Source organism: Taudactylus pleione, unplaced genomic scaffold (assembly GCF_031769625.1).
Source record: "Taudactylus pleione unplaced genomic scaffold, aTauple2 ptg000426l, whole genome shotgun sequence".
NCBI classification, from domain to species: domain Eukaryota; kingdom Metazoa; phylum Chordata; class Amphibia; order Anura; family Myobatrachidae; genus Taudactylus; species Taudactylus pleione.
Window position 1 is genome coordinate 435,788 of NW_028284828.1, and position 21,963 is coordinate 457,750.

Below are 21,963 nucleotides of genomic sequence, written 5' to 3' on the forward strand. Positions count from 1 at the left end.
AGGTGGGGAGGATGGACACAGCAAAGCAGAAGCCACTGGAGGAGGAGAGGATGGACACCGCACAGCATGAGCCACTGGAGGTAGAGAGGATGGACAAAGCACAGCAGCCACTGGAGGTGGAGAGGATGGACACAGCACAGCATGAGCCACTGGAGGTGGAGGGGATGGACACAGCACAGCAAGAGCCACTGGAGGTGGAGAGGATGGAAACAGCACAGCAGGAGCCACTGGAGGTGGAGAGGATGGACACAGCACAGCAGGAGACACGTGTAGGGGAAAGGATGGACACAGCACAGCAGGAGCTACTGGAGGTGGAGAGGATGGACATAGCACAGCAGCCACAGGAGGTGGAGAGGATGGACACAGCACAGCAGCCACTGGAGGTGGAGAGGATGGATACAGCACAGCAGGAGCCACTGGAAGTAGAGAGGATGGACACAGCACAGCAGGAGCCACTGGAGGAAGAGAGGATGGACACAGCACAGCAGGAGCCACTGGAGGTAGAGAGGAAGGACACAGCACAGCATGAGCCACTGGAGGTGGAGAGAATGGACAAAGCACAGCAGCCATTGGAGGTGGAGATGCAGGACACAGCACAGCATGAGCCAATGGAGGTGGAGAGGATGGACATAGCACAGCAGCCACTGGAGGTGGAGAGGATGGACATAGCAAAGCAGGAGCCACTGGAGGTGGAGAGGAAGGACACAGCACAGTTTGAGCCACTGGAGGTGGCGAGGATTTACAATGCACAGCAGCCACTGGAGGTGGAGAGGATGGACACAGAACAGCAGGAGCCACTGGAGGTGGAGAGGATGGACATAGCAAAGCAGGAGCCACTGGAGGTGGAGAGGAAGGACACAGCACAGTTTGAGCCACTGGAGGTGGCGAGGATTTACAATGCACAGCAGCCACTGGAGGTGGAGAGGATGGACACAGAACAGCAGGAGCCACTGGAGGTGGGGAGGATGGACACAGCAAGGCAAGAGCCACTGGAGGTGGAGAGGATGGACACAGCACAGCAGGAGCCACTGGAGGTGGAGAGGATGGACACAGCACAGCATGAGCCACTGGAGTGGAAGAGGATAGACTAAGCACAGTATCCACTGGAAGTGGAGAGGATGGACATAGCATAGCAGCCACTGGAGGTGGAGAGAAAGGACACAGCATAGCAGCAGCCACTAGAGTTGGAGAGGATGGACAAAGCACAGAAGCAACTGGAGGTGGAGAGTATGGACACAGCACAGCAGGAGCCACTGGAGGTGGGGAGAATGGACACAGCACAGCAGGAGCCACTGGAGCTGGAGAGGATGGACACAGCACAGCAGGAGCCACAGGAGGTGGAGAGGATGGACGCAGCACAGCATGAGCCACTGGAGGTGGAGAGGATGGACACAGCACAGCAGGAGCCACTGAAGGTGGAGAGGATGGACAAAGCACAGCAGCCACTGGAGGTGGAGAGGATGGACACAGAACAGCAGGAGCCACTGGAGGTAGAGAGGATGGACATAGCAGAGCAGCCACTGGAGGTAGAGAGGATGGACACAACACATTAGGAGCCACTGGAGATAGAGAGGACGGATAGCATGAGCCACTGGAGGTGGAGAGGATGGACAAAGCAAAGCAGGAGCCACTGGAGGTGGAGAGGATGGATACAGCACAGCAGGAGCCATTGGAGGTAGAGAGGATGGACACAGCACAGCAGGAGCCACTGGAGGTGGAGAGGATGGACAAAGCACAGCAGGAGAAAATGGAGGTGGAGAGGATGGACACAGCACAGCAGGAGCCACTTGTAGGGGAATGGATGGACACAGCTCAGCATTAGCCACTGGAGGTGGAGAGAATGGACATAGCACAGCAGCCACTGGAGGTTTTGAGGATGGACAAAGCACAGCAGCCACTGGAGGTGGAGAGGATGGATACAGCACAGCAGGAGACACTGGAGGTAGCGAGGAAGGACACAGCACAGCATGAGCCACTGGAGGTGGAGAGGATGGACAAAGCACAGCAGCCATTGGAGGTGGAGATGGAGGACACAGCACAGAAGGAGCCACTGGAGGTGGAGAGGATGGACATAGCACAGCAGGAGCCATTGGAGGTGGAGAGGATGGACACAGCACAGCAGGGGCCATTGGAGGTGGAGAGGATGGAAACAGCACAGCAGGAGCCACTGGAGGTGGAGAGGAAGGACACAGCACAGCAGCCACTGGAGGTAGAGAGGATGGAAACAGCACAGTAGGAGCCACTGGAGGTGAGGAGGACGGATACCGCACAGCAGGAGCCACTGGAGATGGAGAGGATGGACATAACATAGCAGCCACTGGAGGTGGAGAGGAAGGACACAGCACAGCATGAGCCACAGGAGGTGGAGAGAATGAACATAGCACAGCAGCCACTGGAGGTGGAGAGGATGGACACAGCACAGCAGGAGCCACTGGAGATGGAGAGGATGGACACAGCACAGCAGCAGAAAATGGAGGTGGAGAGGATGGACACAGCACAGCAGGAGCCACGTGTAAGGGAAAGGATGGACACTGCACAGCATGAGCCACTGGAGTGTAGAGGATGGACACAGCACAGCAGCCACTGGAGGTGGAGAGGATGGTCAAAGCACAGCAGCCACTGGAGGTGGAGAGGATGGACACAGCACAGCAGAAGCCACTGGATGTAGAGAGGATGGACACAGCACAGCAGGAGCCACTGGAGGTAGAGATGGAGGACACAGCACAGCATGAGCCACTTGAGGTGGAGAGGATGGAAAAAGCACAGCAGGGGCCATTGGAGGTGGAGAGGATGGAAACAGCACAGCAGGAGCCACTGGAGGTGGAGAGGATGGACACAGCACAGCATGAGCCACTGGAGGTGGAGAGGATGGACACAGCACAGCAGGAGCCACTGGACGTGGAGAGGATGGACAAAGCACAGCAGCCACTGGAGGTGGAAAGGATGGACACAGCAAAGCAGGAGCCACTGGAGGTAGAGAGGATGGACAGCATGAGCCACTAGAGGTGGAGAGGATGGACACAGCAAAGCAGGAGCCACTGGAGGTGGTGAGGATGGATACTGCACAGCTGGAGCCATTGGAGGTAGAGAGAATTGACACAGCACAGCAGGAGCCACTGGAGGTGGAGAGGATGGACACAGCACAGCAGCAGAAAATGGAGGTGGAGAGGATGGACACAGCACAGCAGGAGCCACGTGTAAGGGAAAGGATGGACACTGCACAGCATGAGCCACTGGAGTGTAGAGGATGGACACTGCACAGCATGAGCCACTGGAGTGTAGAGGATGGACACAGCACAGCAGCCACTGGAGGTGGAGAGGATGGTCAAAGCACAGCAGCCACTGGAGGTGGAGAGGATGGACACAGCACAGCAGGAGCCACTGGAGGTAGAGAGGATGGACACAGCACAGCAGGAGCCACTGGAGGTAGAGAGGAAGGACACAGCACAGCATGAGCCACTGGAGGTGGAGAGGATGGACAAAGCACAGCAGCCATTAGAGATGGAGATGGAGGACACAGCACAGCATGAGCCACTGGAGGTGGAGAGGATGGAAAAAGCACAGCAGGGGCCATTGGAGGTGGAGAGGAAGGAAACAGCACAGCAGGAGCCACTGGAGGTGGAGAGGATGGACACAGCACAGCATGAGCCACTGGAGGTGGAGAGGATGGACACAGCACAGCTGGAGTCACTGGAGGTGAGGAGGATGGACACAGCAAAGCAGGAGCCACTGGAGGTGGGGAGGATGGACACAGCAAAGCAGGAGCCACTGGAGGTGGAGAGGATGGACACAGCACTGCATGAGCCACTGGAGGTAGAGAGGATGGACAAAGGACAGCAGCCACTGGAGGTGGAGAGGAAGGATACAGCACAGCATGAGCCACTGGAGGTGGACAGGATGGACAAAGCACAGCAAGAGCCACTGAAGGTGGAGAGGATGGACAAAGCACAGCAAGAGCCACTGGAGGTAAAGAGGATGGACACAGCACAGCAGGAGCCACTGGAGGTGGGGAGGATGGACACAGCACAGCATGAGCCACTGGAGGAGGAGAGGATGGACATAGCACAGCAGCCACTGGAGGTGGAGAGGATGGACAAAGCATAGCAGCCACTGGAGGTGGAGAGAATGGATACAGCACAGCAGGAGCCACTGGAGGTAGAGAGGAATGACACAGCACAGCATGAGCCACTTGAGGTGGAGAGGATGGACAAAGCACAGCAGCCATTGGAGGTGGAGATGGAGGACACAGCACAGCATGAGCCACTGGAGGTGGAGAGGATGGACAAAGCACAGCAGCCATTGGAGGTGGAGATGGAGGACACAACACAGCAGGAGCCATTGGAGGTGGAGAGGATGGAAACAGCACAGCTGGAGCCACTAGAGGTGGAGAGGATGGACAAAGCACAGCAGCCACTGGAGGTGGAGAGGATGGACACAGCAAAGCAGGAGCCACTGGAGGTAGAGAGGATGGACAGCATGAGCCACTGGAGGTGTAGAGGATGGACACAGCACAGCATGAGCCACTGGAGTGTAGAGGATGGACAAACCACAGCAGCCACTGGAGGTGGAGAGGATGGATACAGCACAGCAGGAGCCACTGGAGGTAGAGAGGATGGACACAGCACAGCAGGAGCCACTGGAGGTAGACAGGAAGGACACAGCACAGCATGAGCCACTGGAGGTGGAGAGGATGGACAAAGCACAGCAGCCATTGGAGGTGGAGATGGAGGACACAGCACAGCATGAGCCACTGGAGGTGGAGAGGATGGACAAAGCACAGCAGCCTTTGGAGGTGGAGATGGAGGACACAGCACAGCAGGAGCCATTGGAGGTGGAGAGGATGGACACAGCACAGCAGGGGCCATTGGAGGTGGAGAGGATGGACACAGCACAGCAGGAGCCACTAGAGTTGGAGAAAATGGACACAGCACAGCAGGAGTCACTGGTGGTGGGGAGGATGGACACAGCACAGCAGGAGCCACTGGAGGTGGGGAGGATCGAAACAGCAAAGCAGGAGCCACTGGAGGTGGAGAGGATGGACACAGCACAGCATGTGCCACTGGAGGTAGAGAGGATGGACAAAGCACAGCAGCCACTGGAGGTGGAGAGGAAGGACACAGCACAGCATGAGCCACTGGAGGTGGAGGGGATAGACAAAGCAAAGCAAGAGCCACTGAAGGTGGAGAGAATGGAGAAAGTACAGCAGGAGCCACTGGATGTGGAGAGGATGGACAAAGCAAAACAGGAGCCACTGGAGTTGGAGAGGATGGACAAAGCACAGCAAGATCCACAGGAGGTAGAGAGGATGGACACAGCACAGCAGGAGCGACTGGAGGTGGGGAGGATGCACACAGCACAGCATGAGCCACTGGAGGTGGAGAGGATGGACATAGCACAGCAGCCACTGGAGGTGGAAAGGATGGACAAAGCACAGCAGCCACTGGAGGTGGAGAGGATGGATACAGCACAGCAAGAGCCACTGGAGGTAGAGAGGATGGACACAGCACAGCAGGAGCCACTGGAGGTAGAGAGGAAGGACACAGCACAGCATGAGCCACTTTAGGTGGAGAGGATGGACAAAGCACAGCAGCCATTGGAGGTGGAGATGGAGGACACAGCACAGCATGAGCCACTGGAGGTGGAGAGGAAGGACAAAGCACCGCAGCCTTTGGAGGTGGAGATGGAGGACACAGCACAGCAGGAGCCATTGGAGGTGGAGAGGATGGACACAGCGCAGCAGGGGCCATTGGAGGTGGAGAGGATGGAAACAGCACAGCAGGAGCCACTGGAGGTGGAGAGGATGGACACAGCACAGCATGGGCCACAGGAGGTGGAGAGGATGGACACAGCACAGCAGGAGTCACTGGAGGTGGGGAGGATGGACACAGCACAGCAGGAGCCTCTGGAGGTAGAGAGGAAGGACACAGCACAGCATGAGCCACTGGAGGTGGAGAGGATGGACAAAGCACAGCAGCCATTGGAGGTGGAGTTGGAGGACACAGCACAGAAGGAGCCACTGGAGGTGGAGAGGATGGACACAGCACAGCAGGAGCCATTGGAGGTGGAGAGGATGGACACAGCACAGCAGGGGCCATTGGAGGTGGAGAGGATGGAAACAGCACAGCATGAGCCACTGCAGGTGGAGAGGAAGGACACAGCACAGCAGCCACTGGAGGTAGAGAGGATGGAAACAGCACAGTAGGAGCCACTGGAGGTGAGGAGGATGGATACTGCACAGCAGGAGCCACTGTAGGTAAAGAGAATGGACACAGCACAGCAGGAGCCATTGGAGGTGAGGAGGATGGACACAGCACAGCAGAAGCAACTGGAGGTGGAGAGGATTCACATAGCATAGCAGCCACTGGAGGTAGAGTGGATGGACACAGCACAGCAGGAGCCACTGGAGGTAGAGAGGATGGATACAGCACCGCAGGAGCCACTGGAGGTAGAGAGGATGGACACAGCACAGCAGGAGCCACTGGAGGTGGAGAGGATGGACACAGCACAGCATGAGCCACTGGAGTGGAAGAGGATAGACTAAGCACAGCATCCACTGGAAGTGGAGAGGATGGACAAAGCATAGCAGCCACTGGAGGTGGAGAGAAAGGACACAGCATAGCAGCAGCCACTAGAGGTGGAGAGGATGGACAAAGCACAGAAGCAACTGGAGGTGGAGAGTATGGACACAGCACAGCAGGAGCCACTGGAGGTGGGGAGAATGGACACAGCACAGCAGGAGCCACTGGAGCTGGAGAGGATGGACACAGCACAGCAGGAGCCACTGGAGGTAGAGAGGATTGGCAGAGAGGATGGATACAGCACAGTAGGAGCCACAGGAGGTGGAGAGGATGGACACAGCACAGCAGGAGCCACTGAAGGTGGAGAGGATGGACAAAGCACAGCAGCCACTGGAGGTGGAGAGGATGGACACAGAACAGCAAGAGCCACTGGAGGTGGAGAGGATGGACATAGCACAGCAGCCACGGGTGGTAGAGAGGATGGACACAACACATTAGGAGCCACTGGAGATAGAGAGGACGGATAGCATGAGCCACTGGAGGTGGAGAGGATGGACACAGCAAAGCAGGAGCCACTGGAGGTGGAGAGTATGGATACAGCACAGCAGGAGCCATTGGAGGTAGAGAGGATGGACACAGCACAGCAGGAGCCACTGGAGGTGGAGAGGATGGACACAGCACAGCAGGAGACACTGGAGGTAGAGAGGAAGGACACAGCACAGCATGATCCACTGGAGGTGGAGAGGATGGACACAGCACAGCAGGAGCCACTGGAGGTGGAGAGGATGGACAAAGCACAGCAGCCACTGGAGGTGGAGAGGATGGACACAGCAAAGCAGGAGCCACTTTTGGTAGAGAGGATGGACAGCATGAGCCACTAGAGGTGGAGAGGATGGACACAGCAAAGCAGGAGCCACTGGAGGTGGAGAGGATGGATACTGCACAGCTGGAGCCATTGGAGCTAGAGAGAATCGACACAGCACAGCAGGAGCCACTGGAGGTGGAGAGGATGGACACAGCACAGCAGGAGAAAATGGAGGTGGAGAATATGGACACAGCACAGCAGGAGCCACGTGTAGGGGAAAGGATGGACACAGCACAGCATGAGCCACTGGAGTGTAGAGGATGGACACAGCACAGCAGCCACTGGAGGTGGAGAGGATGGTCAAAGCATAGCAGCCACTGGAGGTGGAGAGGATGGATACAGCACAGCAGGAGCCACTGGAGGTAGAGAGGATGGACACAGCACAGCAGGAGACACTGGAGGTAGAGTGGAAGGACACAGCACAGCATGAGCCACTGGAGGTGGAGAGGATGGACAAAGCACAGCAGCCATTGGAGGTGGAGATGGAGGACACAGCACAGCATGAGCCACTGGAGGTGGAGAGGATGGACAAAGCACAGCAGGGGCCATTGGAGGTGGAGAGGATGGAAACAGCACAGCAGGAGCCACTGGAGGTGGAGAGGATGGACACAGCACAGCATGAGCCACTGGAGGTGGAGAGGATGGACACAGCACAGCAGGAGTCACTGGAGGTGAGGAGGATGGACACAGCAAAGCAGGAGCCACTGGAGGTGGGGAGGATGGACACAGCAAAGCAGGAGCCACTGGAGGTGGAGAGGATGGACACAGCACAGCATGAGATACTGGAGGTAGAGAGGATGGACAAAGCACAGCAGCCACTGGAGGTGCAGAGGAAGGACACAGCACAGCATGAGCCACTGGAGGTGGAGGGGATGGACAAAGCACAGCAAGAGCCACTGAAGGTGGAGAGGATGGACACAGAACAGCAGGGGCCATTGGAGGTGGAGAGGATGGAAACAACACAGCATGAGCCACTGGAGGTGGAGAGGAAGGACACAGCACAGCAGCCATTGGAGGTGGAGTTGGAGGACACAGCACAGAAGGAGCCACTGGAGGTGGAGAGGATGGACACAGCACAGCAGGAGCCATTGGAGGTGGAGAGGATGGACACAGCACAGCAGGGGCCATTGGAGGTGGAGAGGATGGAAACAACACAGCATGAGCCACTGGAGGTGGAGAGGAAGGACACAGCACAGCAGCCACTGGAGGTAGAGAGGATGGAAACAGCACAGTAGGAGCCACTGGAGGTGAGGAGGATGGATACTGCACAGCAGGAGCCACTGTAGGTAAAGAGAATGGACACAGCACAACAGGAGCCATTGGAGGTGAGGAGGATGGACACAGCACAGCAGAAGCAACTGGAGGTGGAGAGGATTCACATAGCATAGCAGCCACTGGCGGTAGAGTGGATGGACACAGCACAGCAGGAGCCACTGGAGGTAGAGAGGATGGATACAGCACCGCAGGAGCCACTGGAGGTAGAGAGGATGGACACAGCACAGCAGGAGCCACTGGAGGTGGAGAGGATGGACACAGCACAGCATGAGCCACTGGAGTGGAAGAGGATAGACTAAGCACAGCATCCACTGGAAGTGGAGAGGATGGACAAAGCATAGCAGCCACTGGAGGTGGAGAGAAAGGACACAGCATAGCAGCAGCCACTAGAGGTGGAGAGGATGGACAAAGCACAGAAGCAACTGGAGGTGGAGAGTATGGACACAGCACAGCAGGAGCCACTGGAGGTCGGGAGAATGGACACAGCACAGCAGGAGCCACTGGAGCTGGAGAGGATGGACACAGCACAGCAGGAGCCACTGGAGGTAGAGAGGATTGGCAGAGAGGATGGATACAGCACAGTAGGAGCCACAGGAGGTGGAGAGGATGGACACAGCACAGCAGGAGCCACTGAAGGTGGAGAGGATGGACAAAGCACAGCAGCCACTGGAGGTGGAGAGGATGGACACAGAACAGCAGGAGCCACTGGAGGTGGAGAGGATGGACATAGCACAGCAGCCACTGGAGGTGGAGAGGATGGACAAAGCACAGCAGCCACTGGAGGTGGAGAGGATGGATACAGCACAGCAGGAGCCACTGGAGGTAGAGAGGAATGACACAGCACAGCATGAGCCACTTGAGGTGGAGAGGATGGTCAAAGCACAGCAGCCATTGGAGGTGGAGATGGAGGACACAGCACAGCATGAGCCACTGGAGGTGGAGAGGATGGACAAAGAACAGCAGCCATTGGAGTTGGAGATGGAGGACACAGCACAGCAGGAGCCATTGGAGGTGGAGAGGATGGAAACAGCACAGCTGGAGCCACTGGAGGTGGAGAGGATGGACACAGCACAGCAGCCACTGGAGGTGGAGAGGATGGACACAGCACAGCAGGAGCCACTGGAGGTAGAGAGGATGGACAGCATGAGCCACTGGAGGTGGAGAGGATGGAAATAGCACAGCAGGAGCCACTGGAGGTGGAGAGGATGGACACAGCAAAGCAGGAGCCACTGGACGTGGAGAGGATGGATACAGCACAGCTGGAGCCAATGGAGGTAGAGAGGATGGACACAGCACAGCAGGAGCCACTGGAGGTGGAGTGGATGGACACAGCACAGTAGGAGAAATTGGAGGTGGAGAGGATGGACACATCCAGCAGGATCCACGTGTAGGGGAAAGGATGGATACAGCACAGCATGAGCCACTGTAGTGTAGAGGATGGACATAGCACAGCAGCCACTGGAGGTGGAGAGGATGGACCAAGCACAGCAGCCACTGGATGTGGAGAGGATGGATACAGCACAGCAGGAGCCACTGGAGGTGGAGAGGATGGACACAGCACAGCATGAGCCACTGGAGGTGGAGAAAATGGACACAGCACAGCAGGAGTCACTATAGGTGGGGAGGATGGACACAGCAGAGCAGGAGCCACTGGAGGTGGTGAGGATGGACACAGCAAAGCAGGAGCCACTGGAGGTGGAGAGGATGGACACAGCACAGCATGTGCCACTGGAGGTAGAGAGGATGGACAAAGCACAGCAGCCACTGGAGGTGGAGAGGAAGGACACAGCACAGCATGAGCCACTGGAAGTGGAGGGGATGGACAAAGTAAAGCAAGAGCCACTGAAGGTGGAGAGAATGGAGAAAGTACAGCAGGAGCCACTGGAGGTGGAGAGGATGGACAACGCACCACAGGAGCCACTGGAGGTGGAGAGGATGGACAAAGCACAGCAAGAGCCACAGGAGGTAGAGAGGATGGACACAGCACAGCAGGAGCCACTGGAGGTGGGGAGGATGCACACAGCAAAGCATGAGCCACAGGAGGTGGTTAGGTTGGACATAGCACAGCAGCCACTGGAGGTGGAGAGGATGGACAAATCACAGCAGCCACTGGAGGTGGAGAGGATGGATACAGCACAGCAGGAGCCACTGGAGGTAGAGAGGATGGACACAGCACAGCAGGAGCCACTGGAGGTAGAGAGGAAGGACACAGCACAGCATGAGCCACTTGAGGTGGAGAGGATGGACAAAGCACAGCAGCCATTGGAGGTGGAGATGGAGGACACAGCACAGCATGAGCCACTGGAGGTGGAGAGGATGGACAAAGCACAGCAGCCATTGGAGATGGAGATGGAGGACACAGCACAGCAGGAGCCATTGGAGGTGGAGAGGATGGACACAGCACAGAAGGGGCCTTTGGAGGTGGAGAGGATGGACACAGCACAGCAGGAGCCACTGGAGGTGGAGAGGATGGACACAGCACAGCATGGGCCACTGGAGGTGGAGAGGATGGACACTGCACAGCAGGAGTCACTGGAGGTGGGGAGGATGGACACAGCACAGCAGGAGCCACTGGAGGTGGGGAGGATGGACACAGCAAAGCAGAAGCCACTGGAGGAGGAGAGGATGGACACCGCACAGCATGAGCCACTGGAGGTAGAGAGGATGGACAAAGCACAGCAGCCACTGGAGGTGGAGAGGATGGACACAGCACAGCATGAGCCACTGGAGGTGGAGGGGATGGACACAGCACAGCAAGAGCCACTGGAGGTGGAGAGGATGGAAACAGCACAGCAGGAGCCACTGGAGTTGGAGAGGATGGACACAGCACAGCAGGAGACACGTGTAGGGGAAAGGATGGACACAGCACAGCAGGAGCTACTGGAGGTGGAGAGGATGGACATAGCACAGCAGCCACAGGAGGTGGAGAGGATGGACACAGCACAGCAGCCACTGGAGGTGGAGAGGATGGATACAGCACAGCAGGAGCCACTGGAAGTAGAGAGGATGGACACAGCACAGCAGGAGCCACTGGAGGTAGAGAGGATGGACACAGCACAGCAGGAGCCACTGGTGGTAGAGAGGAAGGACACAGCACAGCATGAGCCACTTGAGGTGGAGAGGATGGACAAAGCACAGCAGCCATTGGAGGTGGAGATGGAGGACACAGCACAGCATGAGCCACTGGAGGTGGAGAGGATGGACAAAGCACAGCAGCCATTGGAGATGGAGATGGAGGACACAGCACAGCAGGAGCCATTGGAGGTGGAGAGGATGGACACAGCACAGAAGGGGCCTTTGGAGGTGGAGAGGATGGACACAGCACAGCAGGAGCCACTGGAGGTGGAGAGGATGGACACAGCACAGCATGGGCCACTGGAGGTGGAGAGGATGGACACTGCACAGCAGGAGTCACTGGAGGTGGGGAGGATGGACACAGCACAGCAGGAGCCACTGGAGGTGGGGAGGATGGACACAGCAAAGCAGAAGCCACTGGAGGAGGAGAGGATGGACACCGCACAGCATGAGCCACTGGAGGTAGAGAGGATGGACAAAGCACAGCAGCCACTGGAGGTGGAGAGGATGGACACAGCACAGCATGAGCCACTGGAGGTGGAGGGGATGGACACAGCACAGCAAGAGCCACTGGAGGTGGAGAGGATGGAAACAGCACAGCAGGAGCCACTGGAGTTGGAGAGGATGGACACAGCACAGCAGGAGACACGTGTAGGGGAAAGGATGGACACAGCACAGCAGGAGCTACTGGAGGTGGAGAGGATGGACATAGCACAGCAGCCACAGGAGGTGGAGAGGATGGACACAGCACAGCAGCCACTGGAGGTGGAGAGGATGGATACAGCACAGCAGGAGCCACTGGAAGTAGAGAGGATGGACACAGCACAGCAGGAGCCACTGGAGGAAGAGAGGATGGACACAGCACAGCAGGAGCCACTGGAGGTAGAGAGGAAGGACACAGCACAGCATGAGCCACTGGAGGTGGAGAGAATGGACAAAGCACAGCAGCCATTGGAGGTGGAGATGCAGGACACAGCACAGCATGAGCCAATGGAGGTGGAGAGGATGGACATAGCACAGCAGCCACTGGAGGTGGAGAGGATGGACATAGCAAAGCAGGAGCCACTGGAGGTGGAGAGGAAGGACACAGCACAGTTTGAGCCACTGGAGGTGGCGAGGATTTACAATGCACAGCAGCCACTGGAGGTGGAGAGGATGGACACAGAACAGCAGGAGCCACTGGAGGTGGAGAGGATGGACATAGCAAAGCAGGAGCCACTGGAGGTGGAGAGGAAGGACACAGCACAGTTTGAGCCACTGGAGGTGGCGAGGATTTACAGTGCACAGCAGCCACTGGAGGTGGAGAGGATGGACACAGAACAGCAGGAGCCACTGGAGGTGGGGAGGATGGACACAGCAAGGCAAGAGCCACTGGAGGTAGAGAGGAAGGACACAGCACAGCATGAGCCACTGGAGGTGGAGAGGATGGACAAAGCACAGCAGCCATTGGAGGTGGAGTTGGAGGACACAGCACAGAAGGAGCCACTGGAGGTGGAGAGGATGGACACAGCACAGCAGGAGCCATTGGAGGTGGAGAGGATGGACACAGCACAGCAGGGGCCATTGGAGGTGGAGAGGATGGAAACAGCACAGCATGAGCCACTGCAGGTGGAGAGGAAGGACACAGCACAGCAGCCACTGGAGGTAGAGAGGATGGAAACAGCACAGTAGGAGCCACTGGAGGTGAGGAGGATGGATACTGCACAGCAGGAGCCACTGTAGGTAAAGAGAATGGACACAGCACAGCAGGAGCCATTGGAGGTGAGGAGGATGGACACAGCACAGCAGAAGCAACTGGAGGTGGAGAGGATTCACATAGCATAGCAGCCACTGGAGGTAGAGTGGATGGACACAGCACAGCAGGAGCCACTGGAGGTAGAGAGGATGGATACAGCACCGCAGGAGCCACTGGAGGTAGAGAGGATGGACACAGCACAGCAGGAGCCACTGGAGGTGGAGAGGATGGACACAGCACAGCATGAGCCACTGGAGTGGAAGAGGATAGACTAAGCACAGCATCCACTGGAAGTGGAGAGGATGGACAAAGCATAGCAGCCACTGGAGGTGGAGAGAAAGGACACAGCATAGCAGCAGCCACTAGAGGTGGAGAGGATGGACAAAGCACAGAAGCAACTGGAGGTGGAGAGTATGGACACAGCACAGCAGGAGCCACTGGAGGTGGGGAGAATGGACACAGCACAGCAGGAGCCACTGGAGCTGGAGAGGATGGACACAGCACAGCAGGAGCCACTGGAGGTAGAGAGGATTGGCAGAGAGGATGGATACAGCACAGTAGGAGCCACAGGAGGTGGAGAGGATGGACACAGCACAGCAGGAGCCACTGAAGGTGGAGAGGATGGACAAAGCACAGCAGCCACTGGAGGTGGAGAGGATGGACACAGAACAGCAAGAGCCACTGGAGGTGGAGAGGATGGACATAGCACAGCAGCCACGGGTGGTAGAGAGGATGGACACAACACATTAGGAGCCACTGGAGATAGAGAGGACGGATAGCATTAGCCACTGGAGGTGGAGAGGATGGACACAGCAAAGCAGGAGCCACTGGAGGTGGAGAGTATGGATACAGCACAGCAGGAGCCATTGGAGGTAGAGAGGATGGACACAGCACAGCAGGAGCCACTGGAGGTGGAGAGGATGGACACAGCACAGCAGGAGACACTGGAGGTAGAGAGGAAGGACACAGCACAGCATGATCCACTGGAGGTGGAGAGGATGGACACAGCACAGCAGGAGCCACTGGAGGTGGAGAGGATGGACAAAGCACAGCAGCCACTGGAGGTGGAGAGGATGGACACAGCAAAGCAGGAGCCACTTTTGGTAGAGAGGATGGACAGCATGAGCCACTAGAGGTGGAGAGGATGGACACAGCAAAGCAGGAGCCACTGGAGGTGGAGAGGATGGATACTGCACAGCTGGAGCCATTGGAGCTAGAGAGAATCGACACAGCACAGCAGGAGCCACTGGAGGTGGAGAGGATGGACACAGCACAGCAGGAGAAAATGGAGGTGGAGAATATGGACACAGCACAGCAGGAGCCACGTGTAGGGGAAAGGATGGACACAGCACAGCATGAGCCACTGGAGTGTAGAGGATGGACACAGCACAGCAGCCACTGGAGGTGGAGAGGATGGTCAAAGCATAGCAGCCACTGGAGGTGGAGAGGATGGATACAGCACAGCAGGAGCCACTGGAGGTAGAGAGGATGGACACAGCACAGCAGGAGACACTGGAGGTAGAGTGGAAGGACACAGCACAGCATGAGCCACTGGAGGTGGAGAGGATGGACAAAGCACAGCAGCCATTGGAGGTGGAGATGGAGGACACAGCACAGCATGAGCCACTGGAGGTGGAGAGGATGGACAAAGCACAGCAGGGGCCATTGGAGGTGGAGAGGATGGAAACAGCACAGCAGGAGCCACTGGAGGTGGAGAGGATGGACACAGCACAGCATGAGCCACTGGAGGTGGAGAGGATGGACACAGCACAGCAGGAGTCACTGGAGGTGAGGAGGATGGACACAGCAAAGCAGGAGCCACTGGAGGTGGGGAGGATGGACACAGCAAAGCAGGAGCCACTGGAGGTGGAGAGGATGGACACAGCACAGCATGAGATACTGGAGGTAGAGAGGATGGACAAAGCACAGCAGCCACTGGAGGTGCAGAGGAAGGACACAGCACAGCATGAGCCACTGGAGGTGGAGGGGATGGACAAAGCACAGCAAGAGCCACTGAAGGTGGAGAGGATGGACACAGAACAGCAGGGGCCATTGGAGGTGGAGAGGATGGAAACAACACAGCATGAGCCACTGGAGGTGGAGAGGAAGGACACAGCACAGCAGCCATTGGAGGTGGAGTTGGAGGACACAGCACAGAAGGAGCCACTGGAGGTGGAGAGGATGGACACAGCACAGCAGGAGCCATTGGAGGTGGAGAGGATGGACACAGCACAGCAGGGGCCATTGGAGGTGGAGAGGATGGAAACAACACAGCATGAGCCACTGGAGGTGGAGAGGAAGGACACAGCACAGCAGCCACTGGAGGTAGAGAGGATGGAAACAGCACAGTAGGAGCCACTGGAGGTGAGGAGGATGGATACTGCACAGCAGGAGCCACTGTAGGTAAAGAGAATGGACACAGCACAACAGGAGCCATTGGAGGTGAGGAGGATGGACACAGCACAGCAGAAGCAACTGGAGGTGGAGAGGATTCACATAGCATAGCAGCCACTGGCGGTAGAGTGGATGGACACAGCACAGCAGGAGCCACTGGAGGTAGAGAGGATGGATACAGCACCGCAGGAGCCACTGGAGGTAGAGAGGATGGACACAGCACAGCAGGAGCCACTGGAGGTGGAGAGGATGGACACAGCACAGCATGAGCCACTGGAGTGGAAGAGGATAGACTAAGCACAGCATCCACTGGAAGTGGAGAGGATGGACAAAGCATAGCAGCCACTGGAGGTGGAGAGAAAGGACACAGCATAGCAGCAGCCACTAGAGGTGGAGAGGATGGACAAAGCACAGAAGCAACTGGAGGTGGAGAGTATGGACACAGCACAGCAGGAGCCACTGGAGGTCGGGAGAATGGACACAGCACAGCAGGAGCCACTGGAGCTGGAGAGGATGGACACAGCACAGCAGGAGCCACTGGAGGTAGAGAGGATTGGCAGAGAGGATGGATACAGCACAGTAGGAGCCACAGGAGGTGGAGAGGATGGACACAGCACAGCAGGAGCCACTGAAGGTGGAGAGGATGGACAAAGCACAGCAGCCACTGGAGGTGGAGAGGATGGACACAGAACAGCAGGAGCCACTGGAGGTGGAGAGGATGGACATAGCACAGCAGCCACTGGAGGTGGAGAGGATGGACAAAGCACAGCAGCCACTGGAGGTGGAGAGGATGGATACAGCACAGCAGGAGCCACTGGAGGTAGAGAGGAATGACACAGCACAGCATGAGCCACTTGAGGTGGAGAGGATGGTCAAAGCACAGCAGCCATTGGAGGTGGAGATGGAGGACACAGCACAGCATGAGCCACTGGAGGTGGAGAGGATGGACAAAGAACAGCAGCCATTGGAGTTGGAGATGGAGGACACAGCACAGCAGGAGCCATTGGAGGTGGAGAGGATGGAAACAGCACAGCTGGAGCCACTGGAGGTGGAGAGGATGGACACAGCACAGCAGCCACTGGAGGTGGAGAGGATGGACACAGCACAGCAGGAGCCACTGGAGGTAGAGAGGATGGACAGCATGAGCCACTGGAGGTGGAGAGGATGGAAATAGCACAGCAGGAGCCACTGGAGGTGGAGAGGATGGACACAGCAAAGCAGGAGCCACTGGACGTGGAGAGGATGGATACAGCACAGCTGGAGCCAATGGAGGTAGAGAGGATGGACACAGCACAGCAGGAGCCACTGGAGGTGGAGTGGATGGACACAGCACAGTAGGAGAAATTGGAGGTGGAGAGGATGGACACATCCAGCAGGATCCACGTGTAGGGGAAAGGATGGATACAGCACAGCATGAGCCACTGTAGTGTAGAGGATGGACATAGCACAGCAGCCACTGGAGGTGGAGAGGATGGACCAAGCACAGCAGCCACTGGATGTGGAGAGGATGGATACAGCACAGCAGGAGCCACTGGAGGTGGAGAGGATGGACACAGCACAGCATGAGCCACTGGAGGTGGAGAAAATGGACACAGCACAGCAGGAGTCACTATAGGTGGGGAGGATGGACACAGCAGAGCAGGAGCCACTGGAGGTGGTGAGGATGGACACAGCAAAGCAGGAGCCACTGGAGGTGGAGAGGATGGACACAGCACAGCATGTGCCACTGGAGGTAGAGAGGATGGACAAAGCACAGCAGCCACTGGAGGTGGAGAGGAAGGACACAGCACAGCATGAGCCACTGGAAGTGGAGGGGATGGACAAAGTAAAGCAAGAGCCACTGAAGGTGGAGAGAATGGAGAAAGTACAGCAGGAGCCACTGGAGGTGGAGAGGATGGACAACGCACCACAGGAGCCACTGGAGGTGGAGAGGATGGACAAAGCACAGCAAGAGCCACAGGAGGTAGAGAGGATGGACACAGCACAGCAGGAGCCACTGGAGGTGGGGAGGATGCACACAGCAAAGCATGAGCCACAGGAGGTGGTTAGGTTGGACATAGCACAGCAGCCACTGGAGGTGGAGAGGATGGACAAATCACAGCAGCCACTGGAGGTGGAGAGGATGGATACAGCACAGCAGGAGCCACTGGAGGTAGAGAGGATGGACACAGCACAGCAGGAGCCACTGGAGGTAGAGAGGAAGGACACAGCACAGCATGAGCCACTTGAGGTGGAGAGGATGGACAAAGCACAGCAGCCATTGGAGGTGGAGATGGAGGACACAGCACAGCATGAGCCACTGGAGGTGGAGAGGATGGACAAAGCACAGCAGCCATTGGAGATGGAGATGGAGGACACAGCACAGCAGGAGCCATTGGAGGTGGAGAGGATGGACACAGCACAGAAGGGGCCTTTGGAGGTGGAGAGGATGGACACAGCACAGCAGGAGCCACTGGAGGTGGAGAGGATGGACACAGCACAGCATGGGCCACTGGAGGTGGAGAGGATGGACACTGCACAGCAGGAGTCACTGGAGGTGGGGAGGATGGACACAGCACAGCAGGAGCCACTGGAGGTGGGGAGGATGGACACAGCAAAGCAGAAGCCACTGGAGGAGGAGAGGATGGACACCGCACAGCATGAGCCACTGGAGGTAGAGAGGATGGACAAAGCACAGCAGCCACTGGAGGTGGAGAGGATGGACACAGCACAGCATGAGCCACTGGAGGTGGAGGGGATGGACACAGCACAGCAAGAGCCACTGGAGGTGGAGAGGATGGAAACAGCACAGCAGGAGCCACTGGAGTTGGAGAGGATGGACACAGCACAGCAGGAGACACGTGTAGGGGAAAGGATGGACACAGCACAGCAGGAGCTACTGGAGGTGGAGAGGATGGACATAGCACAGCAGCCACAGGAGGTGGAGAGGATGGACACAGCACAGCAGCCACTGGAGGTGGAGAGGATGGATACAGCACAGCAGGAGCCACTGGAAGTAGAGAGGATGGACACAGCACAGCAGGAGCCACTGGAGGTAGAGAGGATGGACACAGCACAGCAGGAGCCACTGGAGGTAGAGAGGAAGGACACAGCACAGCATGAGCCACTTGAGGTGGAGAGGATGGACAAAGCACAGCAGCCATTGGAGGTGGAGATGGAGGACACAGCACAGCATGAGCCACTGGAGGTGGAGAGGATGGACAAAGCACAGCAGCCATTGGAGATGGAGATGGAGGACACAGCACAGCAGGAGCCATTGGAGGTGGAGAGGATGGACACAGCACAGAAGGGGCCTTTGGAGGTGGAGAGGATGGACACAGCACAGCAGGAGCCACTGGAGGTGGAGAGGATGGACACAGCACAGCATGGGCCACTGGAGGTGGAGAGGATGGACACTGCACAGCAGGAGTCACTGGAGGTGGGGAGGATGGACACAGCACAGCAGGAGCCACTGGAGGTGGGGAGGATGGACACAGCAAAGCAGAAGCCACTGGAGGAGGAGAGGATGGACACCGCACAGCATGAGCCACTGGAGGTAGAGAGGATGGACAAAGCACAGCAGCCACTGGAGGTGGAGAGGATGGACACAGCACAGCATGAGCCACTGGAGGTGGAGGGGATGGACACAGCACAGCAAGAGCCACTGGAGGTGGAGAGGATGGAAACAGCACAGCAGGAGCCACTGGAGTTGGAGAGGATGGACACAGCACAGCAGGAGACACGTGTAGGGGAAAGGATGGACACAGCACAGCAGGAGCTACTGGAGGTGGAGAGGATGGACATAGCACAGCAGCCACAGGAGGTGGAGAGGATGGACACAGCACAGCAGCCACTGGAGGTGGAGAGGATGGATACAGCACAGCAGGAGCCACTGGAAGTAGAGAGGATGGACACAGCACAGCAGGAGCCACTGGAGGAAGAGAGGATGGACACAGCACAGCAGGAGCCACTGGAGGTAGAGAGGAAGGACACAGCACAGCATGAGCCACTGGAGGTGGAGAGAATGGACAAAGCACAGCAGCCATTGGAGGTGGAGATGCAGGACACAGCACAGCATGAGCCAATGGAGGTGGAGAGGATGGACATAGCACAGCAGCCACTGGAGGTGGAGAGGATGGACATAGCAAAGCAGGAGCCACTGGAGGTGGAGAGGAAGGACACAGCACAGTTTGAGCCACTGGAGGTGGCGAGGATTTACAATGCACAGCAGCCACTGGAGGTGGAGAGGATGGACACAGAACAGCAGGAGCCACTGGAGGTGGAGAGGATGGACATAGCAAAGCAGGAGCCACTGGAGGTGGAGAGGAAGGACACAGCACAGTTTGAGCCACTGGAGGTGGCGAGGATTTACAGTGCACAGCAGCCACTGGAGGTGGAGAGGATGGACACAGAACAGCAGGAGCCACTGGAGGTGGGGAGGATGGACACAGCAAGGCAAGAGCCACTGGAGGTGGAGAGGATGGACACAGCACAGCAGGAGCCACTGGAGGTGGAGAGGATGGACACAGCACAGCATGAGCCACTGGAGTGGAAGAGGATAGACTAAGCACAGTATCCACTGGAAGTGGAGAGGATGGACATAGCATAGCAGCCACTGGAGGTGGAGAGAAAGGACACAGCATAGCAGCAGCCACTAGAGTTGGAGAGGATGGACAAAGCACAGAAGCAACTGGAGGTGGAGAGTATGGACACAGCACAGCAGGAGCAACTGGAGGTGGGGAGAATGGACACAGCACAGCAGGAGCCACTGGAGCTGGAGAGGATGGACACAGCACAGCAGGAGCCACAGGAGGTGGAGAGGATGGACGCAGCACAGCATGAGCCACTGGAGGTGGAGAGGATGGACACAGCACAGCAGGAGCCACTGAAGGTGGAGAGGATGGACAAAGCACAGCAGCCACTGGAGGTGGAGAGGATGGACACAGAACAGCAGGAGCCACTGGAGGTAGAGAGGATGGACATAGCAGAGCAGCCACTGGAGGTAGAGAGGATGGACACAACACATTAGGAGCCACTGGAGATAGAGAGGACGGATAGCATGAGCCACTGGAGGTGGAGAGGATGGACAAAGCAAAGCAGGAGCCACTGGAGGTGGAGAGGATGGATACAGCACAGCAGGAGCCATTGGAGGTAGAGAGGATGGACACAGCACAGCAGGAGCCACTGGAGGTGGAGAGGATGGACAAAGCACAGCAGGAGAAAATGGAGGTGGAGAGGATGGACACAGCACAGCAGGAGCCACTTGTAGGGGAATGGATGGACACAGCTCAGCATTAGCCACTGGAGGTGGAGAGAATGGACATAGCACAGCAGCCACTGGAGGTTTTGAGGATGGACAAAGCACAGCAGCCACTGGAGGTGGAGAGGATGGATACAGCACAGCAGGAGACAATGGAGGTAGCGAGGAAGGACACAGCACAGCATGAGCCACTGGAGGTGGAGAGGATGGACAAAGCACAGCAGCCATTGGAGGTGGAGATGGAGGACACAGCACAGAAATAGCCACTGGAGGTGGAGAGGATGGACATAGCACAGCAGGAGCCATTGGAGGTGGAGAGGATGGACACAGCACAGCAGGGGCCATTGGAGGTGGAGAGGATGGAAACAGCACAGCAGGAGCCACTGGAGGTGGAGAGGAAGGACACAGCACAGCAGCCACTGGAGGTAGAGAGGATGGAAACAGCACAGTAGGAGCCACTGGAGGTGAGGAGGACGGATACCGCACAGCAGGAGCCACTGGAGATGGAGAGGATGGACATAACATAGCAGCCACTGGAGGTGGAGAGGAAGGACACAGCACAGCATGAGCCACAGGAGGTGGAGAGAATGAACATAGCACAGCAGCCACTGGAGGTGGAGAGGATGGACACAGCACAGCAGGAGCCACTGGAGATGGAGAGGATGGACACAGCACAGCAGCAGAAAATGGAGGTGGAGAGGATGGACACAGCACAGCAGGAGCCACGTGTAAGGGAAAGGATGGACACTGCACAGCATGAGCCACTGGAGTGTAGAGGATGGACACAGCACAGCAGCCACTGGAGGTGGAGAGGATGGTCAAAGCACAGCAGCCACTGGAGGTGGAGAGGATGGACACAGCA